Below are 22,285 nucleotides of genomic sequence, written 5' to 3' on the forward strand. Positions count from 1 at the left end.
CAATGTTCACTTTGGTGGGAAATGGTCTACCAATAATCCAAAAAATGTCACTAGAGAAGGATATCTTTTGCATTGTGTAATGTAGTCAATGAGTAATAGATCAAAGAGGCAAGAAGGCACTCAAATGCCATTTGTAAGTCTTAATGAGAATCTGGATAGTGTAATAAGCATAACTAATATTTATTCTAAGGCTATATAAGATAGATGATAAGGGGCATCAACATGTTTTAAAGAGTGACGACAGGGATGATTCGACTTGTAACAAGCTGATGGTAAGCTGTAGAAGTGGTCTCTTTTGTAAAGCAAAATTAGAGGTAGATGAATTCTTCAATAGTTAGTCAGCTGTAAAATAGAAAACATTAGAGCCCCATGAAATAGTTAAAATTAATGATCAAACTTGCTCTTTGCTCACAGATTGAAGATACAGATATAATCTTGAACAGATGATGAAGCATAGTGCCAAAATTATGGGCAAGTCCTCTTAGTTTGTTGGTCAAAAGTTAAATTTCAGAGTCCAGACAAAACCTTGTCTGCCTTTAAGAAAGTTCTAATTTCAGCTCCATAATTTTATGCTTATTTTAGCGCACTATTCTATACAAAAATTTACAACAAAGATATACCAAATTAAATAATGTCAAAAAGTGTTAAGGTCAAGAAGAAAGTATCCCTTCTTAAACAATACGTTGTTGGTAATTTTTTTCGTAAAACAAGAACACTATTGTTTCCTTTGGAACCATAAGTTGAGCAATGCACAAAGGCGAGTTTAAAAAAATAATTCTTCATCTCTTCTAAATCCATTAAGTTGGATACTTGTGAAGGAATATTTATATGTTTCAGCATTACATGCATATGAGGCACTAGTGTCTCTTAGGTGATCAGATTATCTGATAATTGAAGTGAACCAATATTAAACCACATATAGTAGAACATGCTTCAAAATTATGTAAATCTATCCTTATAGTACTGGAATGCCTATGTATTCCCATGAGATCATTGCAACATGTTTATCTAGTCTTCCATGCCTTCAAAAGAAGTCTTTCCCCGCTGTTTATATCTAAATGAGCCTTTTAGACAATTTAGAAGCATTTTTCTACGTTTAGTTTATCCTCATCCTCTTTTTATTAGTATTGTTGCATTTATTTTATGCATCTTCATTAATCTCAACACTTGTGCAAGTAGCCATTACGAATGACAAATGATTGATCTACATTTAAGTCTCTTAAATGAATTGTTAGTAAACATAAAAATTAAAACTATCCTATCAAATGAATCATAGTTTTGTCCAATTATATATTATTTCCAAGTTTAGCAACCCATAATTATTAAATGCCATGCACTCTTTTGTAGTGGTACAAGCCATCCTCATAAATCAGATATGATCTTACCCAAGCATTCAACAAAAATATGCATGATCTTCATCATTAGCTTTCTCAAGGCTCCAAACATCTACCAACCAAATTGTGAAAGTTGTCTCACAAAATATATCACCAAGGGATATAGTTGTTACCTTTGTTCTTTTGGAGATTGAGTCAAAATTGACTATTATATTTGATGCTATTCATTCAAAACATTGACATGTGAAGTCACAACTAACCTGAACTGTTTCAACTTTCATAATGGTTTTCTAGCCTCTATCTAGTGTGTGTTTGTGTAAGCTATCTGAGAATTAATGTGACTAGAAGAAATATATTCATGTCTTTCTCAAGATTTCTACATACAAAGTTCACAATTTTTTAGATCTGTGTGTGTGTGTGTGTGTGTATGATAGCTATCCCAGAGCTGATATGGCCAAAGATATTCATGTCTTTCTCAAGAGTGCCATGTACAAAACACCAACTTTTGAGCTTTCATGTTCATTCTAATGTCTTTTCCCTTTGACACTATTTGTTTAATTGTAAAAAATTCATCCCTATATGGCTTGTTTAGATTATCTTAGTCTAGAGGGTTGTCCCATGGAAATATCTTGGGATCCAGATTATTGATGAAGTTTGGGGATGACGTGACATGAATAGTGGATGTATATTATTTTTAATTTTACACGTGTGATCTGATAGATTTTATTACAAGCGTTTCTGAATCTCTATTTCAGCATAAAGAATGGTGAAAAAACTAGCAATGACTCTGACATCCCTCTTTGTTATCTAGCGATGGAAAAAATTGGAACCATTCTTAATGAGATTTACAAATTGAGCCAAGAATAGTCCAAGTGTCTATAGGTGGGTGTTGTGAGTAGACTATGCAAATTCAGCTCTATTTCCTTCCTTTTGGTGGTGTTCGGTGCAGGTTTGCATTAATGTAGAATATTGCACAGGTAGTGACTGATTTCTATCACTGAGATCCCCTCTCAAGTAATAAAGAACTGCACCAAGTTTTCTAGCATACATTTCCATCTACAAGTCACCTATGCCTCGTATAACTCTCAAAGGTTTTGGCATGTTAATTGTAGCCAATCTCTCTAAAATTTTACTTTAATTTGATCTTTCCATTAAGATTCCTTAACATATATAGTTAGAATGTACAAAATTCCTAACCTCTTAGCTGTAGCTCCCTAGAGACTATCAATTCTTTATTCTACTTTAAAACTTTCCATATGTGATCTTGAATCTTCTATAGTTATAGCATGCCTAAGAAGGTATTCATGTCTACATTTTTACTTTACATTCTTCTTGAAATATAAACATTCATAATTCTTCCTATAAGATAATCTTCAAAAAGACTAAACTTTTGAGCCTAGATAGTAACATACACAACCTAGAAATAATAAACCTTCAGAAAATTGTAATGACATCATTTACTAGTATGTTGTATATCCTTTTTGTTAATAAAAAATGGTAGTGCTAATCACCATAGTTTTTAAATAAGAAAAGTGACTAAATACTCTAGAAGAAGAAACCATTGCATCAGTTGACAATAGGATGGACAAAACCAAAGAGACCGAATTTAATGTGAAAATAAAATATGTAAATGGAAAAAAATTCATTTGCTATAATATGAAACTATCTTAACAATGAGCTTTGAATTTTTGTGTCTCAAAAGTCAAAGCATATAAAAGTGATACTTTAACAGTCAAAGGACTCTACCAGTAACACAACTAAATTTTGTATGTTCTCTCTCCCTTCTAGCATGTAGCATGATGGTAGATGATATTTCTTGTATTTAGAAAACTATAACACTTTCAACTATTTTATGAATTCTAAATTATCAGATCATACTTACAAATGGACAAGATGTGGGGCAATTCCAAGTATATGTAGCGACATTTGATCCATTGGAGCCAAGTTTTAAATTACAATTGCACTTACCAAACTAATCCATGGACAAGAATCATTATAATTTATGAGATGATGTTCTTCAGCAATTGTAATTAGAAGTTAAATTCATGTATCTCTAGGATTTGAATACCAAAGGAGGGAATCTTATTCCTTAGTAACCCCATGATCTAACATGACTTAAGTTCAAGTGGGATAGGATGAGAGGTTAACTTCATAGTTGTGAAATCCTTTGCCTAGGTGCACTAGTTCAACTTTTGGACAATCCTAAGATGTTGGATACACCTCTAGTCAAGGGTCACACCAAGATGACAAGAGTTGTAGGATTTGACTGATAAGGTGTAGGACTCTTACGCTAGTTCCTAGAAGGTTTTCTCCTATTCCCTTGTAGAGGATTGGGCTCACTTTAGTTAGCAATATGCAAGGAAGGATCAAGACTGATCCATGGTTGGGTCGATAAACACTTGATGATACATTTCCCCTACCTGAAGAAAAGTAAAAATTCTCCAATTACCACCATTTTTAACTTGTTAGTAATTTTTTTTCTTCCAATTATTCATTTTTTTCTTCAATTATTCATTTTTTTCAATACAACTATTTATATAAAATAAAATTAATGAAGACTTACATTATTTTAGTTATCATTCTATTATCTTATTGAATTTTTTGTAAACATGCTTAGTGTATATTTGTTTTTTAATTCTCTAGTTCAAAAACTATAATGCAATTAAAGTAATTAGAATAATCTCTTGTCTTATATTTAGTAATCCATTATTTTAAGAATAAATCTACCTTTTCACTCTCCTTTTAGATCTTTTGCTTACAAAGGCAAAGATGGAATACATTTCATCTACATACCCCAAGTGATTTTGTACTAAGTTTATGTATGGAGAATCTAGGACAAAAGACGAGCATATTCATGCTTTTAAAAAAACATGTAATGTCACATGTTACTATAATTTTCAGCACTAATCATGACACACAACCCTGCATGCCTGTCTTTCAAATAATATAAATGGAAGATGCAATTTTTTCTTTCATAATAATCATTTTTATTTACTTAAATAAGCTTCCCTAGCAGAGTTAGGGACGATTCCATCCTCATTTTTACATAATGCTGATGTCTTCCCTGCTTCTTTCAGATCTGTTCTTGCTATCTTTTCTGAACAAAATTATTCTGGGTTTGAGAGAAGATTAGTATTGTGCAACATATGGAAGTTTTCATTTTTTTGTTGGATGGTGAAGTTAGAGGGTGGATAACTTTCCCCTAGACTCTGACCTTTTTGCCAAGTTGGCTATTATGTAGGGGGTTGTACCTTGGAAGTAATAAAAGGTGATAACAACCTTGAGCAAGAGTATCACCCTTATTCCAATATCTTTTAAGAGGGAAAATTTGTCAGCCAACAATATATTGCCAATATCATTGTGTAAAGAATCATTTCCGAAAAAGTGTAAAGAACTAGTATTTCCAGATAGGATTGTAAAGCTGCTGCAAAGGATTGCTAACTTGAATCATTATGCCATAACGGAGTGTCTAGTTGTATTGAGAATTCACTTGAAATAAGAATCCAATGAAGACAAAAATTCTTTGTGATTTCTGTTTTGAAATGCTTTATGTTCAATTTTTTGGGAAGAGTAAATGTTATCTGCATCCATGCCTTAGGAGGATGATAAAAAACATGCCTCTACAACTATGGAGAAGCATGAGAATACATAGTTTTACTTTAGCAAAGAACTCTGCTTTGTTGCATGTTAATAAAGGTCTTAATTCCTAGATACTCCAGATACTACTTTAATTCACCATAGCCTCTCCAACCAATAGAAATGGTTAAGTTTATCGTAGTGCCTATGTGGCAATATCGTGGCGCCTAAGTGGGATAGTAATTGTAATGTACGCCAGTCACTTCTAGGAAACTTTACAATGCAGATCTTTACTAACATTTAAGTATGCTATAAGTTGATCTCTTGTGAATGTAAAGGCTTTTGGTCTTTTTCAAAAGTTCCCCGAAGGATATAAAAATTGTTTTGTAATTGGAACCTTTAAACTTCTAAATCAAGTAATAGAAAAATGAGATTGACTATTTTTGTCTGTTTATCCATTGTGTAATTTTATATGGAGTATTTGGTTTTCTTCATTATCTAGCAAGCACCACAAATTTTTTTAGTGAATTAATGTATTTGAATAAATGAATTAATGATGGTACTTCTGATTCTCCAACTCTAGTTAAATCAAGTTCTAAAAACTCAAAAAAGGCAAATGGTCCTGATGCTGTAGCTATAAGTCTTACATTCAAAATCAACAACAAGGTTTCATACATAATAGTACTAAAAGGTGTGCGTCTTTTTGGGGTTCAAGATTCAAACTACAAGTGCACATATTTTTATATTAAATTGGCACCTTCTATGCTCAAATGGTTGCTGATCTTTGTTTCATGGCTTTCTATTCTAGCACATAGTGCAATTGTGCTAAAAGCAGAAAGTATAGCAGATAAAACAGAGTGGGTTAGCAAAATTAGGACCTTATTCAACTCTCAAAAGGAATATCAATAGAAGGACCACTATTATTGTTGTCTTGATCTTATCCATTATTCTATACTAGGTGTGTTTTTTTGGTAGAAGGGTGGTTTTGCACATTTTGCAAACATCTACGCCTTCTAGAAATTATAGGATCATTTTAGTTACATTTGAAAACATTAATCAAGAAAAACCATATGTGCAGATATAAACATTAATCACATGTCCAATTTATTTGCAGATATATTTTCCTATGAAGAAAGATAATGCCTGACAATATGAACGCTGAACAAAATGAGACAATGGCTGCATTGTGGGCTCAGTTCCAAAGAAAACCTAATAAATGTTATTGTCCTTACAAGATGTGTAAAGGCTTAAAGACTCGAAGAATTCTAATCACAATAGCCCAGAGTCATTGTAGGCAACATGGTCATGTTGAAGGGGCCACGATTTTTGTCCATTACTGAATGTGGATTTCCTACTGGAGGAACATGGAGGTGTCAATATCCAAGCCGAGGAGAACACTCTCATTGAAGAAGATGATAATGTGCTAGAGGACATGATTGAAGAAGATGGTATTGGGGTAGGTGATGAAGAGGCTCACAATGATGGTACTAGCAAATCTGATAATGATGATGAAGATGGTCTTGATATACCTTTACTTGAGAAGGCACACGAGCCCTTATACAAAGGCTCCCAAACAACTCTACTCTCGGCTATAGTGTTGTTGGTGAACTTAAAGGTTATGAATGGTATATCTAATGTAGCAATGTCATGTATGCTAAGGTATGTCATTTTTGTCATTTTCAATGTTAGCATACAATTACTATTCATTATATTAACAATGCATATTTGTTGTTGTAGGTTGATTAGTGAGTTTTTGTTACCACCATCAAACATTTTGCTTCGTTTGTACCGAGAATTATCTAACTTATGGATCAAATTGGAATGAAGTATCAAACAATACATGCATGTCCCAATGATCACATTCTATATCATAAACAATATGAATTTGTAGTAGAATGCCCTGATTGTCATAGTAGTAGATATCGGTCAGATCAAATAACAAAAAAAGTGCCTCACAAGGTTCTTCGGTACATTCCCATTATTCCATGTCTTCAACGGTTATTCAGGTGCGCTACCTTGGCACAATTTATGGATTACCATGCATGCAATAGAAGTCAGGATGACATTATACGAATGCCTGCTGATGGTTTTTCATTTAAAGAGATAGAAGAAACATGGTCACACTTTAAAGAAGAACCTCGTAATTTGAAGCTTTCATTGGTAGTGGATGATGCCAATCCATATGGAGATATGAGATCTATTTACTCAGTGTGGCCTATTTTTGTTATTAATAATAACATTCCTCCTTGGATGTCCATAAAGAGGGAGCACATAATGTTGTCAATGATTGTGCCAGGTATTTTTATCATTTTATAGTTATCTAAATTAATTTATAAATAGTGCATGGAAATGGTCATAATAATAATGTAATGTTTATGTTTATTCAATTGCTAGGTAAATACCAAGTGAAAGATATGAACGTGTATATTGAACCCCTGATTGATGATTTGTTGAAGTTATGGAATGGCATCACTATGTATGACATCTCTAGACTGATAGGACATCGGCAATTTCAATTCCATGCAATGCTTGTATGGACAATACATGATGCCCCTGGGTTAACTAATTTTTGTGGTATGTTATATTGTTAATATCACATATTTTTGGTCTGTTATAGTGCTTACACATTACTATCAAATGTGTAAGTTGTTCATGATAATTGTACATGATCCACTTCTACATGATCTTGTAGGTCTTCAGACAAAGGGAAAATTTGCATGTCCAGTTTGTGGTCCGAAGATGAAATCTCGTCATTTAAGAACTTTAAGAAAGCAGGTGTTTGATGAGTTTAGACACTTTCTCCACAATAATCATAGGTATCGAATTGACGAAAAACATCTTTTCAATGGGAAAGAAGAGACATCATCAAGGCCACGAAGAATGACACCTCATTTATGGAAGTTGGAATATGATCGACTAAATTGTCGAGGTAATATCCAATTTGTTGTTCGAAGTTTAAAATTTGTATTTTGATATTGTCTTATATTTACTAACATTGTAATTGATGCTTGTGAAGGTCATGAAGGCATCAATGACCAACTTCCTAGAGAATGAAAAGTTATCTTACTCAATTTAGTAGGTTACCGTACTACAAAGATCTCCCAATTGTGCATTTGTTTGAAGCTATGCATATTGGAAAGAATGTAACAGAGACACTATGGAAAATGTTGGATGGAAGGTGTGATAGAGAAAAAATTGCCAAAATTTGTACCGACATTCATGAATCCAATCATGCACTAAAAGCTTCCATTGAATCAAATAGCAATGGAGACTGCATAAATACAAGTGCCCTTCCTTGGTTATTAACGTAGCAATAGAGTGATGAACAAAATTCCCAATAGGGTTTGCTACAAATATAAACACTCTTCTATCAAAGAAAGGTGATTTTGGGCCTGGGTTGAAAACACATGATTGGCATACCTTCCTCAAGGCAAGTCATGTTCTCCATTTATAGTATATTTGTAAGATTGAATGTACTACCTATTGCATTATTTAATAATATATTGAAATGATCATTTTTAATGATTGCAGTTCATCCTACCTCTATCCCTTCCACAACAGTTTGACAATAGTATTAAACAAGTTATATATGATCTTGGAAAATACACGAGGTTAGAAGTGTTTTTTCTTAGATTTGTAGCTTTCTCTTAAATCTATTGTATAATTTTATTTGAAATCTCATTTATGTGATTTTATGTGTTGAATATCTTTTAGGTGGTTATCATCTAAAGAAACTAACAAAAAAGATATAAAATACTAGAAGAGAAAAATTCCACAACTTATGTGTGAAATGCAAAAGTGTCTACCTTCAACTTTTTTCAATGCTCAAGAACACTACCTCATACATCAAGTTGAGGAGATTGAATTGTGTGGACCTGTACAAGCTAGATCAATGTGAATGGTTGAGAGGCACTTGAAATTTATGAAGGGCTTGGTTTGACAAAGAGCACGTCCTGAGGGTTCTATGATAGAGGGATATATGATATACCAGACCATGATGTACATTACTGAATATCTTCCAAAGTTTGCAGCAGATATCCATGTAGATCGCATTTGGGATCCAAACTCTAATGAAAATTTTGAAGGGGAGTACCTGAGGGGGAAAGGTAGATTGAGGAGGGTGACAAGTAATTATAAGTTTTTTTTTGTAGTTTAATAATAATTATTCATCATCAATATATATAAGTTGTTTCTAACTAGTGTAATTGTCTTCTTTATAGTTGGCCGTGAGTGGGATGCACTACACTTGTATATTGAAAACAATCTTGATTGGATGATGGTATGGATTGAGAAGTCTCAAGAAAATGGTTGCTCATTAACATGGAATGGTGTTGTATCGTTGGTTAAAGAATATTATCGTAATGGAGATCCCAATGTTACACAAATGGTACTTGATCTAATATATGGCTTAAGAGATACAAAGGTACGCATAAGATTACTAATCATCACACATAAGTTTAATATCAACTCACAGATCGATGCAAATATTCTTGACATGTTTCAATAATTGTAGGTCAAATACCACAAAGCTATGTACTACCATGGCTATAAATTGCACACCAAAAAGTCAGATGAAATGAAGAAAACGTGTGATTTCGGGATAAGTGTTGTCTTCACGGTCACCAATATTTCATCTAGAACTAACATACATCCTCAATGATCTGAAAATCAATACTATGGCATTTTGGATGATATACTTGAGTGTGACTTTAATTTATTAGAAATAGTTCTATTTTTTGTCAAATGGTTTAGGTTACGATGGAATCGAAATGATCCTGATAGGACTGTTATTGAACATGATAGTGGATTTACTATGATTAATACAAGGTCATTTGAGCCAGTCGAAGATGAGCCCTATGTTCTTCCAAGCCAGTGCGAGCAAGTGTTTTATTTTGGTGTTCCATAGAAACCAGGTTGGTCATTTGTTGTTAGACATGACCCAAGAGGAAGGCCGGTAAAGTATAATGTGATAGAAGAAGAAGAAATTGAAGAAGCAGAAGAGGAAGTAAATGATTATCAGGAACAACAGTTACCCAGTGGTGAAGATGAAGAAGATGGTGATGATTTTGGTCATGCTGATGATAATGGTGATAATGATGATGATGATGTTGATGACGATCATGATCATGGTGATGATGGTGATGAAGATGGTGATGATTTTGGTCATGCTGATGATAATGGTGATAATGATGATGATGATGTTGATGACGATCATGATCATGGTGATGATGGTGATGAAGATGATGATGATGGTGATGATGGCGAAGAAGATGGTGGTGGTGACGACAATGATCAAAGTGACAAGTACGATGATGGTGATGATGATGATGATGACATGGATGAAGATCATGATGATCAATGAAATGTCCAACTAGGATCAATGTCAACTATGATGGGGTTTTGTACGACCAAACTTTTCTTTCTAAACCATATGTGCACATATAAACATTAAGTAGAACATGTCAAATTTTTTTTAGATATACACATTAGTTACACTAAATTTATAAATTAAGACCAATGATTTACATATACAATCTACTTTATTATTAATATTTTTTTTTAGTAAGTCTATTACTTTAATTTCACTATTGATTTCTAAGACTTACTAATTTTTTTCACAGGGCGATATGGATGCACCATCTCAGACACATTCAGTAGAGGTAAACATTAAATATTGTAAATTTTAATGTTAATATAGAAACAAATGTCATATTATTATGTTCTTTTCTTTATTTCTTTGGAGTTGTTTTGATGAAATTTTACTGATATTTAATGTCACAAATGATAGGAAAAAGCTAGAATGATCGCTGATGAAATGCGATCTGAAATATGAGCTTCATATCTACATAACATCGCCCTTAGTATTGACCCTGTGTTCATCACCCAAAAAATCAAGCAATGATACACTAATTAACTTGTTAAAATTATCATCGAGGGTGAAAAAAGTGAGGAGAAAGAGGCACTGAGAACAGAATTGGGCCGTAGAATCCAATCTTTGTAGGTAAGCAATAATTTGACTAAAGCAATAATATAAGTTCAAGAGATATGAATATTTTACACTATCTTATGGATCTTGATCTCTAATTTTATGTTACTTGTATAGACATTTGTGCCATTTGTGACATCACATGGTGAACATGGTGATGGTCGTTGCGCACAACCTTCGTGTAAGTAGCACTTTAATTTGTTTTCATCAGCATTATAACACTTACTTTTTTTTTTGTGGACATTTCTAGCTAGTATCCCATTTGATCTTTATCCATTGCAAATGTCTTTGCTAACAATATTGTATTCCTCAGCTCATGATGATGTGCAGACTCCTCCTTCGGTTGCCGGTCCACTATTGCCTAGTGCATTGTCAACAAAAAGGGCCATGCAAACATCCTCATCTATGCCCACTAGAACTGGTAAAACCTTGTTTTGCTATATTTTGTAATGTATTTTTACAAGTTGATGAACAACAAAGTACCATATATTGTACTACGTAGGCAAGATTTTGTGCTACTTTTTGAATTAATGTTTCAGATTCACATGGAAAAAATAGTCTAACCTTTTAATCCAAAAGTAAACTGAAACATCATTTAAAAAATATATTTTAATTTTGTCTTTTATGTTTCTCTACGATGTTTCTCTACGATGTATGTGCATAGATACTTTTATATTCTTGAACTCTCACTGTGATAACAAACCATGGACCATTGAAAGCTATCCTAAACATAGATGATTAAAAATCACACATTATCTTATCATAAACATAAACAACAATACATCATGAATTCTAAAAACATGGTATCTTTAATACACTATTTGATTATCCTGAATTAAATCCTTAATAGAATGCGAGGAAAAAACATTTTTGCTAGTCAATTTCTTCAATTTGATTATAGCCATAAGTATGCTTTAATTCATTTGGTGTCTACTTTAATTGTCACGATGTTTCAGTTGATAGACCAACAGAGAGCAGTACTACTGAAGTTGATCCATTTCCTGGAGCAGTTCATGTGATTAGTATTGGTTCATATGAAGGGACATTATTGCTGAATAAGAAAACTATGTTTCTGTTAAAAGAACGAAAGCTTCCAAGTGCTTTAAAATTGTTTTTATTTAAGGTGTAAAAAAAATCTATTTTTATATTACTCATTTTGGAATGATAAATCCTTTATGTTTTTGTAGGTAATAATGTTTTCTTTGAACATCTTTTTCATATGGCATTGAGACTATTCGGACCCACCATACGTAAAAGGTACGTAGTTTCATATCATTTCTACATAATTTTTCTTTTCTTTCATTTACTGTAATATATTAAAGCTATTGATCTAACAATCTATTTGTTTTTAAAAAGGTGGAATTCACAAACTGTGGAATTAAAAAATCAGCTCATTGCATCTTTTGATGAGAAATTTGGAAAAGACATGTTTGACAATGGCCTACTTCTCAAAAGAGCAGCAAAGCATATAAAGACTGTGAGGGATCAATATAGAAGGGCTCTTAAGGATAACCCAAAGTACGACTGTCCAGCTATGATTCCACCAATGGAGTGGAATGAAATAGTAGAAGATGCAAAGGAGAAAAGGCTATGTGAAGATAGAGGTAATGAAGCAGCACAGGGAAAAAAGAGGTATGTCATGATAGTATTAAGTACATTGTAATCATGCACTAATTATTCATATTTGTAAATATATAATCTAAGATGTTTGAAATTGTTCATAGATTGCAGGACACATCCGTGGCTACAAAAGTGAGAGTAGAAAAGTTTGGCCAACACAAACTTGGCTCTGGTGGCTATATGAATCTCCAGTCTTGAGTTGTAAGTAGGAGCGATGATATGAAATAAATTTTTTTAATATAATGTTACAAACAATTTTGTTTAGTGAAACCATACATACAAAACTGATGATATTAAGCAAAAAATACAAGGCACAGAATTCAATGTGGAGGTCACAGATGAAGATAGAAATCTTGCCTTGAAGGAAGGCTATAAATTCATGGCTACACGCCTACGCGAAGAATCTATAAGCCTTGCTCAAGAATCCAGTTCACCAAATGATATCTCACAGGTAAATTGGTTAGATGAAAAGTAAATGAAATTGAATAGTTGATCCTTTTCTTTTTTAGTATTAGTTTTGAATGTAAATTGACTACATAACAATGTGCATAACATTTTATTGCACCCTTCATATCCTACCACAGAACCTGCTCGCGACGAAGGCTATAATGTGCATTATAGTGGTGGAGGAATTAATTTACTATTGGAAATTAATTATGCAATCAAAAATATGAAATGTTCTCCTTCCATTTATTGTCCAAGCATGCTCTTATCGAAACATATATTCTATGGTCATTGTGCAGATCTTTTAGAAAATGTATTGTTTAAAGACTACAACCTCTTCAAACTTTTCTCCAAGTGAGGGTTCCATGCTAATAAAAATATAATAAAAGTCCACTTATTAGCATCCTCAAGAATATGCATCTCAAATGACATGAGAGACTTGACTTCCCAGTCTTTAAGATGTGTGTATCTTTATACTTTATAGTCGTCGAGAGTCTTTTTGAATATACACCATCTAAGTTCAAATATTGGTCATAGTTGAAAGAGGATTACAGACACAAAGTATTGATATTAGTTTGTGAGCCATTACCACCAGGTCTTCATATCGTTGAGGCTATTTTAATGTATGATTTGAAAATCCATAACTATAGTTTTCATCACTGGAAGGTGTCTCTACGTTGCTGCTCAATTCCATTGTAGTGTACATGAGATTTTGTTTGTTTGAGCTAAGACTTTTCTCTTGGCTATTTTTTGTTTATTAAATCATAGTAGTTTACATTTCTTGTATTATGTATTTAGGGTATTCTTGAGCAATGAGAACCAGGTTTATAGATTGGCAAGACAATTTATTATATGATTTGGATCATTCACATAGTTTTGTTCTTATTTCTCTAACACTACTTTAAAGATTATCTCTAGTTGCTGAAACATATTCATTATTTTAAAATAGGGATCTTTAAGCTTTTGATCAGTAGTTGATAATGATTTCCAACTCTGTACTTTGATAAATCATTTTTTCTAACAAATCTAGTAGAGTAAATATTGTGATATTGCTATCATGATTTAACTGTGTAGTATTTGGGTCAAATTTATTGACTCATATTTCATGTGCAGTGCTCAAAATGAATCCATCACTCATGATAATATTTTTTTGAATATTTCAGAGCATGTTGAACATCATGTCAAAGGAGTGGAACATGTTCCAAGTGTTCAACATGTTGACGTAGTGGCAGATCAAAATGTTAATGTACATGATGTGGCATTGTCAGGTAAGAAAAATGCATGTTATGTTGTACTAGTACTTAATTATATACTGGTAATAGTTAAAAAAAGAAAAAGAGTATGCCAATTTATCCCATTCACTTGTTCTTGCAACAGAGCCCCCTTTAGTGCAGCAGCCTCCTGCTCCTACAAAGAGAAGGAGCCATCGTAATTTGACATTACACGTGCTAGAATAGGAGGAGAATGATGCAGAAATGGATGTTCCTATGAGCACTTTTCTTAAGAGAGCTCATAAAAACAAAAAGAAGAAATGATGTTTTAAAAATTTTCTTTCATAAACCTTGTTGGATAATGAAAGAACTTTTTTTAAAGTAATTATGTATGAATGATGCGTATTAATACTAATTTTTATCTTATGTTAATGAATATTGTTATGTCTTAATGAAGTCTTGATTAGTATTGTGTATCAATGAATTTTATATCATATTAATGAATGTTATGTGATTGTATTGATTGAATGTTATGGTTCATAAATGGATGAATGAATCAATGAAGTATGTAATTAGATGATAATGGGTACTTTAGATTGATGTTAGGGGGAGGGGGGTGAGGCTAGACGAGCTTCCACCTTCATGTGGTTGGCCTTGTTAAGTAGAGAATATTATAGTATTCTTGAAACCAAGTGAAGCTCAAACTAACATAAAATGGTCACTTCGCATGTCGTAGGTCTAAAATGATCCACGACTATTGCTGCCCATAACATGAATTTGTGAAATACATTTTGATATCACCAATTTCAACACTCTATTCGAAGCATAGGAGTGGCCTATAGTCTTAGCATGAATTTTGAGTAATGCCTCAATCCAAATTGCCTCAGAAGTGGCTGGAAGAAGCCTGCACAAGTTTGAGACTATGAACTCTCCCCGCCTTGGCCAAGAAGAACTTGCCAACTCTATATTATTATGGCAAACTACAGAGTGGTGTGGTTGGTCTGCAACCAACCAATAAGTTCACAATTAAAGGAATGAGCCTTCCTTCACCAAGGATTGCCAAGCAACGATCTCAAGTGTACCAATTTGATCAATGCTCCAATCCTTATTGATAATCTTGTTCCAATAAATCTCTAGATGAAACAAGGACACAAAGTGACTAGTCAAATGGTGAATAACACCTAAATGTCTAAAACTTTCATCCTTATATCTTCCAAGGTCACTCCAGTGAATCCCAACCAGTTTTGTTACTTCTTGTTGAGAAATCCCAACATTGACACCCAATCGAGATTGATCCCCAAGACCAATGCATCACATGAAGAAACTACATTCCCAAGCACCATAACAAGTGCAATGCACTCTTAGTCTATGATGCAGAGGTGGTATTTGGTATCCATCTTCTTCATATAGGATAGAAAATCCATTCATTTAGCAACAACTCTTTACTCCAATGTCCCCTCAAGGACTTACCTTCCACGCTACCCCAAGTGCAATTAGAGTTTCCCAAACACCATAACTTCTTCCAATGCTTCAAAATTCATTCTTCCTTTGTGAATCATCTCCTCATGGCCTTTCCATCATGTTCCATCCATCCATTCATTTTGGACAACTAATCTCTTACCCAACATTCATATCTAGCCTTAAAGCTAGTAGCCCTCACCAGTCACTAGTTTGGATTTCTCTCCAATAGTTCCCAAACAACTATAGAAACTAAAACCTGATTAAGATACCTTTTTGGGATCTATACATCCTCCCTAAGTTTCAATATCAACCCTTTTGGACCATACCCAAGATCTGATACCCCTAGCCTATCCACAATAGGCCTAATTCTCTAATTTTACATAGCAACCCACAACTCCATTGAAACCTATGATTCAAAAGGGTGAAACAGTCCTTCTAGGGGTTGAGAAACAATAGATTTTCAAGATTTTAAGTTTCTACCCTTTACACAACACATTTTCCACCAAACCCTTGGTTTTGGGGTCACTAATCTAGGGCCTGTTCAACAGGACCTCTAACCATATCACCAGAACAAAATAATTGCATAAAAACTTCATAACTAATCCCCCCATATGCATTTGATCACAAAAAATCTTCAATCCTGAAATAAATTACTTTTAATATGACTAGTGTCTATATTGGTATGTATGGAATAGTATAGAAATTGTACGGACAACCAAGAATTGAATAAAATTTCTGAGTTTTCTTGCACATTTGAAGCATATTTTGGTGGTGTAATCTTTCATTCATGTTGGGAAAGTGTTATTAAGAGACTTTGAATCAGATTTAATACATTTATTAATAGGTTTAAATCTTTATTGCTGCTGTCACGCCGAAAGTCATAGTTTTGCCTAGTTTAACATGAAGAAATGAGGGTTCCATCCAATGTGTACTCTTAACTGCTTCTTGGGATGGAACCCATAGCACTAACATGCCCAACTAACCTCTAATATGCAAGAAAAGTGAAGATTTGCAGGTTATTGTGAAAGAAATGCAAAGTTGAGTTCTGGAAGGACTAATTTGGGTACCCAAATGAGTGCTAGGTGTTATGCAGCCATACATCTGGCTTAACAAGGTATACTTTTTATTTGATATTATTTGAAGACATGATGAGTGGATGGTGAATCCTAAGTTTTAGATCCTGGAAGTGTGTGCTTGACCTAGATTGGTGATACCCTTGATTTTGAGGGTTTTAAGGCTTGAATTTGGGGGTTTCATATCAAAAGTCCTCATAGGATGAAATTGATGATGGATTTGTCTAATTAGGCACAAAATATGATGAATCTATGAATTTTTTGGAGTTGGGATAAGTATATTGCATAGTTGCTTTGTAAAACCTCATGTTTTACCCTTGAAAAATAGTGACAATCATGATTTTTGGCATATTTTTCCAAAGGAGTCCATATTAAGTTTTGAGTATGTTATAGAAATCCCAAAAGGGTATTTGAAAAGCCTACTTATTTTGTTGGTGTTTTGGAAAGTTTAGGAGAAAAATCAAGAAAATAGGGTCTGCTAATCGAAAGAAGAGAATAGCCTAGTAAAGGGGAAAAGTGTCAAAATGGTTTATATTGTATTTGAGTTTTTGGGTTTTTCTCTATTAATATTTGGGATCGTGTTCTATGATCTATCATCACGATGAAAAAAGAGAAAACAAGGATGATATAAGTCAATTCTTTCTACTGTTGTTTAAAATATGACATATTTTATTGTTTTGCTTCTATATTTTATTGGATGATTTTGTTTGTAAGAACATTTCAGATTACACTCCATGAACCATCATCAAGATGAGAGTGATCAAAAACATTGATGCAAACAAAAAACTCATAGTGAAATTCAGACGCAAAACAATAATTGTAATAGATAGTGGAAATCTAATCTATCTCATACATAGTATATTACTTAGTTGAAAAAGAACATTTCAAGATAGTGTCACAAGGAATATAAGTATAGAAACTTGGAAGAAGTATCAAAGAAGTGTGATTCACTGCAACTAGTAAGGAGGATGATATATTTTTAGTATCGTAAAGATTTTAACAAAATAGATACCAATACTTGATCTATCAGCTTTTCACAATCCATAGGTATAGTACATATACTTATAAATTAATTGTACAATTTTTTACATCAATGGTTCTGATCATGCTGATGTTCTATCTCTTTTGATGATCATGTTTTGTCATGATCACACACTTGTTGATTCTTCTTTCTCTTTTGATGATGAAGTCCATATTCGATCAATTTGATGATATTGACAAGTTCATCATTCACAATGATAAATAGTGGAATCTCTTTGCTTTCCTCTACCCAAGCATTTTTATCAACTTTAACAAATATAACATTCTTGAGCACCATGTTTTCCTATTTATATTGTACATTCTTGAGCACCATGTTAACACTTTTGTTAGATGGGAAAACTTTCACTATGGGTACTTGTTGGTAATGGCACAAAGGGGCTATGTATTGGGTGGCACTTTGAAATGACAAGTTTTTGAACCTTTGACACTTACTAGATCCCACATTCTGCATCATTACTACCCAGAAGCTAGAATAATGGCCATAAGCAGTTCAGTTGCTTATGGAGACAACAAAAAACAAATCATTGAAACTCGATGTACTATTTAGGATCTGTGGGTGTGTGAAGTTAGCTATAACAGCTATTGGTACGCTTCCTCGACTTGCCATCTAAATTTCTTCTCTTGTTCTTTTTCCTAGCTTCTACATTCATTTGGTGATTACCTTCCTTCCCAGAAACTATACTTGCTTCCATCCATTACTGATGTGACTGCTGCTTCTACTTTAGATATGTAAATATCTGTAAAATCCGCCCACATTCTCCCTTCTATGGTGATTCCTCTCTTCTTTTTCTCACCAAAATGTATCATTTATCCATTTTGTTTGCCCTTGTGTTTCATCTCACATGACATTCAATCCCTCCACCTTTCTTTGGATTTTTCTTCTCCAAACAAAATTACTTGTTTTCAAACTTCCCTCAACATCATCTACCCCAATCATCATCTACCCCAATCGCTTACATTTTGAGGTCTATATGCCTATAAAACTGCTCTAGAATGTCCTCCTTTTCCTTTTCTTTCCCCCATTCTCTGTGCTCTCCTAACATAGTTTTCTCTGCAATTATTTGTAGTCTCCTTTCCTCTTATCATGAGTCTCCTCTTGTGGACTTTGACAAAAAATTAAGGTTCTCTTCTCTCCATGCCATTCTCTCCTTCCCAATTCTTTTCTCTGCCTCAGTTTCCAGGCAATCTCTCCTGAGTTCTTCTCCTACCCATATTCTGGCCCATGTTTTCTTAAATAGACATTGACCATGCTATTGTATTTCTTTTATTAGCTGATGGGGATGTAATACTTATGATGATATGATTCTTTTTCTCTCTCCATTTATCCTAAACCCAGCTATAGATTGCCAAAAAAAAAATCAATTGATCAACATAATAGATATTTAAGATAGTTAGCTAAAACTATATTTCAATAAAAAGTTTGAAAGGATTGAATTACATTAATGTAGCACCATTCGAGATTCATCTTTTTAACATAAGCCTTACAACTTGAATAAACCCATTATGTTGTAGTAGATAAGAAGACACAACCCATTGGTCTTCGTCTAAAGTTCAAAATGAAGCATATGCTGCATTGAATTATTACTTTACATTACTTTACCCATTATATGGAAAGTTTTGAATATATTTCATGGAAAAGGTATTGTAGTGCTAAGCCAAAAATCTAGCTAAGGAAATTAAAGCCATCCAAACAATTGGAACTTGTTGACCTATAACTCCTGCAATGTTATAGTATGTCAAACATTGGTGTAGGTAATGACAAATGGAAGATATAGAAGTATCGAGCATAGATAGTTTCATAACATTTTCTTATTTGTTTGCTACCTTTAATAGGTCTTTTTGCCCACATTAAATTTTCTATCACATGTATCCCTGTATCAATTTTTGCCTCTCTAAGATGCTAGATGCAACACTGTTTGATCTTAGTGACTCTAGTTTTGACACATGAAAATTCACGTAACCATTTCCTAACAAATTCTAACAAGCAATAATGTTTTTTTCTACATGCTTTCCTCTTGCAGCCTCCCCTCAATATGGCAACATGTAATTCAATATTTGATCTCTATAGGAAACAAGCTAGCATTTGAAGGTGAAGTTATGTACAGTATTGGATTTTTGCAAACAATGAGCTTGCATTTGGAGGTGAAGTTCTAGTTGTTTATGGACCAGCAACCAACAAATTCCCAGCAATCAACCTAGAACAGAAGTTGTCCATGTCAACCTTGTCGATTCCAATGGCCAAATAACAATAACAATGAACATCAGCAATACTTTAATAGAAAATTTCCTACTACATATCACAGTTGGTTCCAACATATAGATCACTAATTTCACAATTAAAAATAAAACACCATAAGAGAGGGGATGCACATTCCTGCATTGCTTTAAATGCTAGAAGAACAATGGAGATTGTCAAACCTGTGTGTAAACAATACAAATTAACACCCAAGCATAAATCATATTTGTATACTGTTCTTCGAATCTATCTTAGAACTCTATTGACAAGTTGTCCTTCTATCCATAAATTGGAAGTTAACATTCCCTTGCATTTTTATTCTTAGAAATAAGATTGAAATTATATGACCCTGTCACATACTCATTGTCAATAGATGTCTCAATGCTAAGACAACTGAAAAGTGTACTAGAATCTCTATTTAATTTTCATAGTATATGTTTCATTTTTCTAAATGGATGTATTGTATCATATTTAATTTTCACTATTTTAAGAAATATTTTAATCCATTCCATGTGGGTGTTGCAGGAAGCATATATTCTGAAAGTTGGTGAAGGTGTTGCTGCTAGGTGCCTAAGCGGATTTGTGGGTATGGATGTTCCTCCACCAATTGGGTCCGGCATGGATCACCAGAACTAAAGCATTTGGCTTTTGTCTTTGTTTGCAAGGGACAAGTGATTAATTTGGCTATAACCTGCTAGAAGCATTAGAAATCTAGAATGTCATTCTATAAGCAAAATGTCTCAAGCTAAGCACCTAGACAGGATAGTGGGTACTAGAACATTGATATAAGTAAGAGTTGTACTATCATAGTATAATTCCAGATTTCTCTGTTATGTTCATGTTTCCATTTTGGTTCAGCTTTTGTAAGGAGTTGCCTGTTAACTGGGTTCATGAATCAGTACTGCATTATATGGTATCAAAGAAAGGTGGGATCTTGGGGTATTGTAAGTATAGTCTTGGAAAGCCCATAAAGAATTTTTTGCAGGTGATGTTAGTCATCTGATTGTAGAGGTTATGAGATAAGTCATCATGATGCTGAAAAAAGTTGTTGAGAGCAATAGTGGCAAGGTTATAGGGATTGGAAACAGTGCAAAGGAAAAGTGTACCAGTTGATAATGTGAGTAGATATGAAGTGGCAGAAAAATAACCTGATGTGAAAGGAGGAGAATAGATGAATGAACCCTTCATAAGATCCATGTCTCTTATTGGAAACCAACCACAGATGCTATCATGGAAGTTTGAATGTATCGAAGAAGAGATTCACATGAAATGCTAAAAGGGTTACCACTTGGTAAAAGCATTAGCCATTGCATGGACTTGATTCTATGTGCAAACTTGTCAAAGGAAACATATAGAATGAAGTCGATGGAGAGTGAGCAAGGTAAAAGAGAAGGAGAAGAGGAGAAGTAGTATTCATCAGATATTTGCTAAAAAAAAGCTATACCAGTAGTAATAACTACCAAAGAATGACAGAGAATGGTATGCGTGTACAGATTCTCATGCCATGAATAAGATCACGATAAAGTATCACTTTCACTAACCTTGTATGCATTGTTTGAATGGGGTGCAATACTTCACAAATATTGATCTAAAGAATGGGTATTGTTAGTTTCAGATCAGAGAATGAAAAATTGCTTTCAAGAGCAAAGACAGCTGGAAGCAGCTGCAGTTGGCCAATCCCAAAGAGTACATTCAAGTAAAGAAGTTTCCATGTCCTCACAAGCTTCTATGGAAAGTTTATCATAAAATTCAGCAGAAAACAATTTGAATCAATGAAAAGGACACCTTAAGATATACCATTGATTTAGATATATAGGAAATGTTCAGCCTCAAACTAGTGTGTCCATAAATTGGAACAAGAAGTGAAGAAAAATATGGAGAACAATAGAAAAAAATATTAGAGGCGTGCTGATCAAAGAAGAAGAAAGCGAGAATTTCAAGTTGGGGGACTAGTACTAGGCCATTTAAGTCGAGAGAGGTTTCCACAAGGAAATTATAACAAGTTGAAGAGGAAGAAGACTGGACCATGCAGGATCTTAAAGAAAAGGAGCCAATGCCTATGTATGGATAAATCGCCAATTATCATTATACTGATTCATATCATTCTTAGCAAGACCAAATTGTAAAAACAAGTTGAAGCTTTATAGGATTAGGAGGAAAGTGGGGTACAACATTTCCCCCCAAAGAGAGAAGATTAAGTTCAAGCTATCATAGATATCCAAATAGTCAAAAGATAGAAGGAAAGGAAATCAAAGAGCATTTAATCAAGTGAAGCAATAATATAGCTGACAAAACTACTTGTA

Source organism: Cupressus sempervirens, chromosome 10 (genome assembly GCF_028749045.1).
Source record: "Cupressus sempervirens isolate cs-2001-9-10 chromosome 10, ASM2874904v1, whole genome shotgun sequence".
Classification (NCBI taxonomy): Eukaryota; Viridiplantae; Streptophyta; class Pinopsida; order Cupressales; family Cupressaceae; genus Cupressus; species Cupressus sempervirens.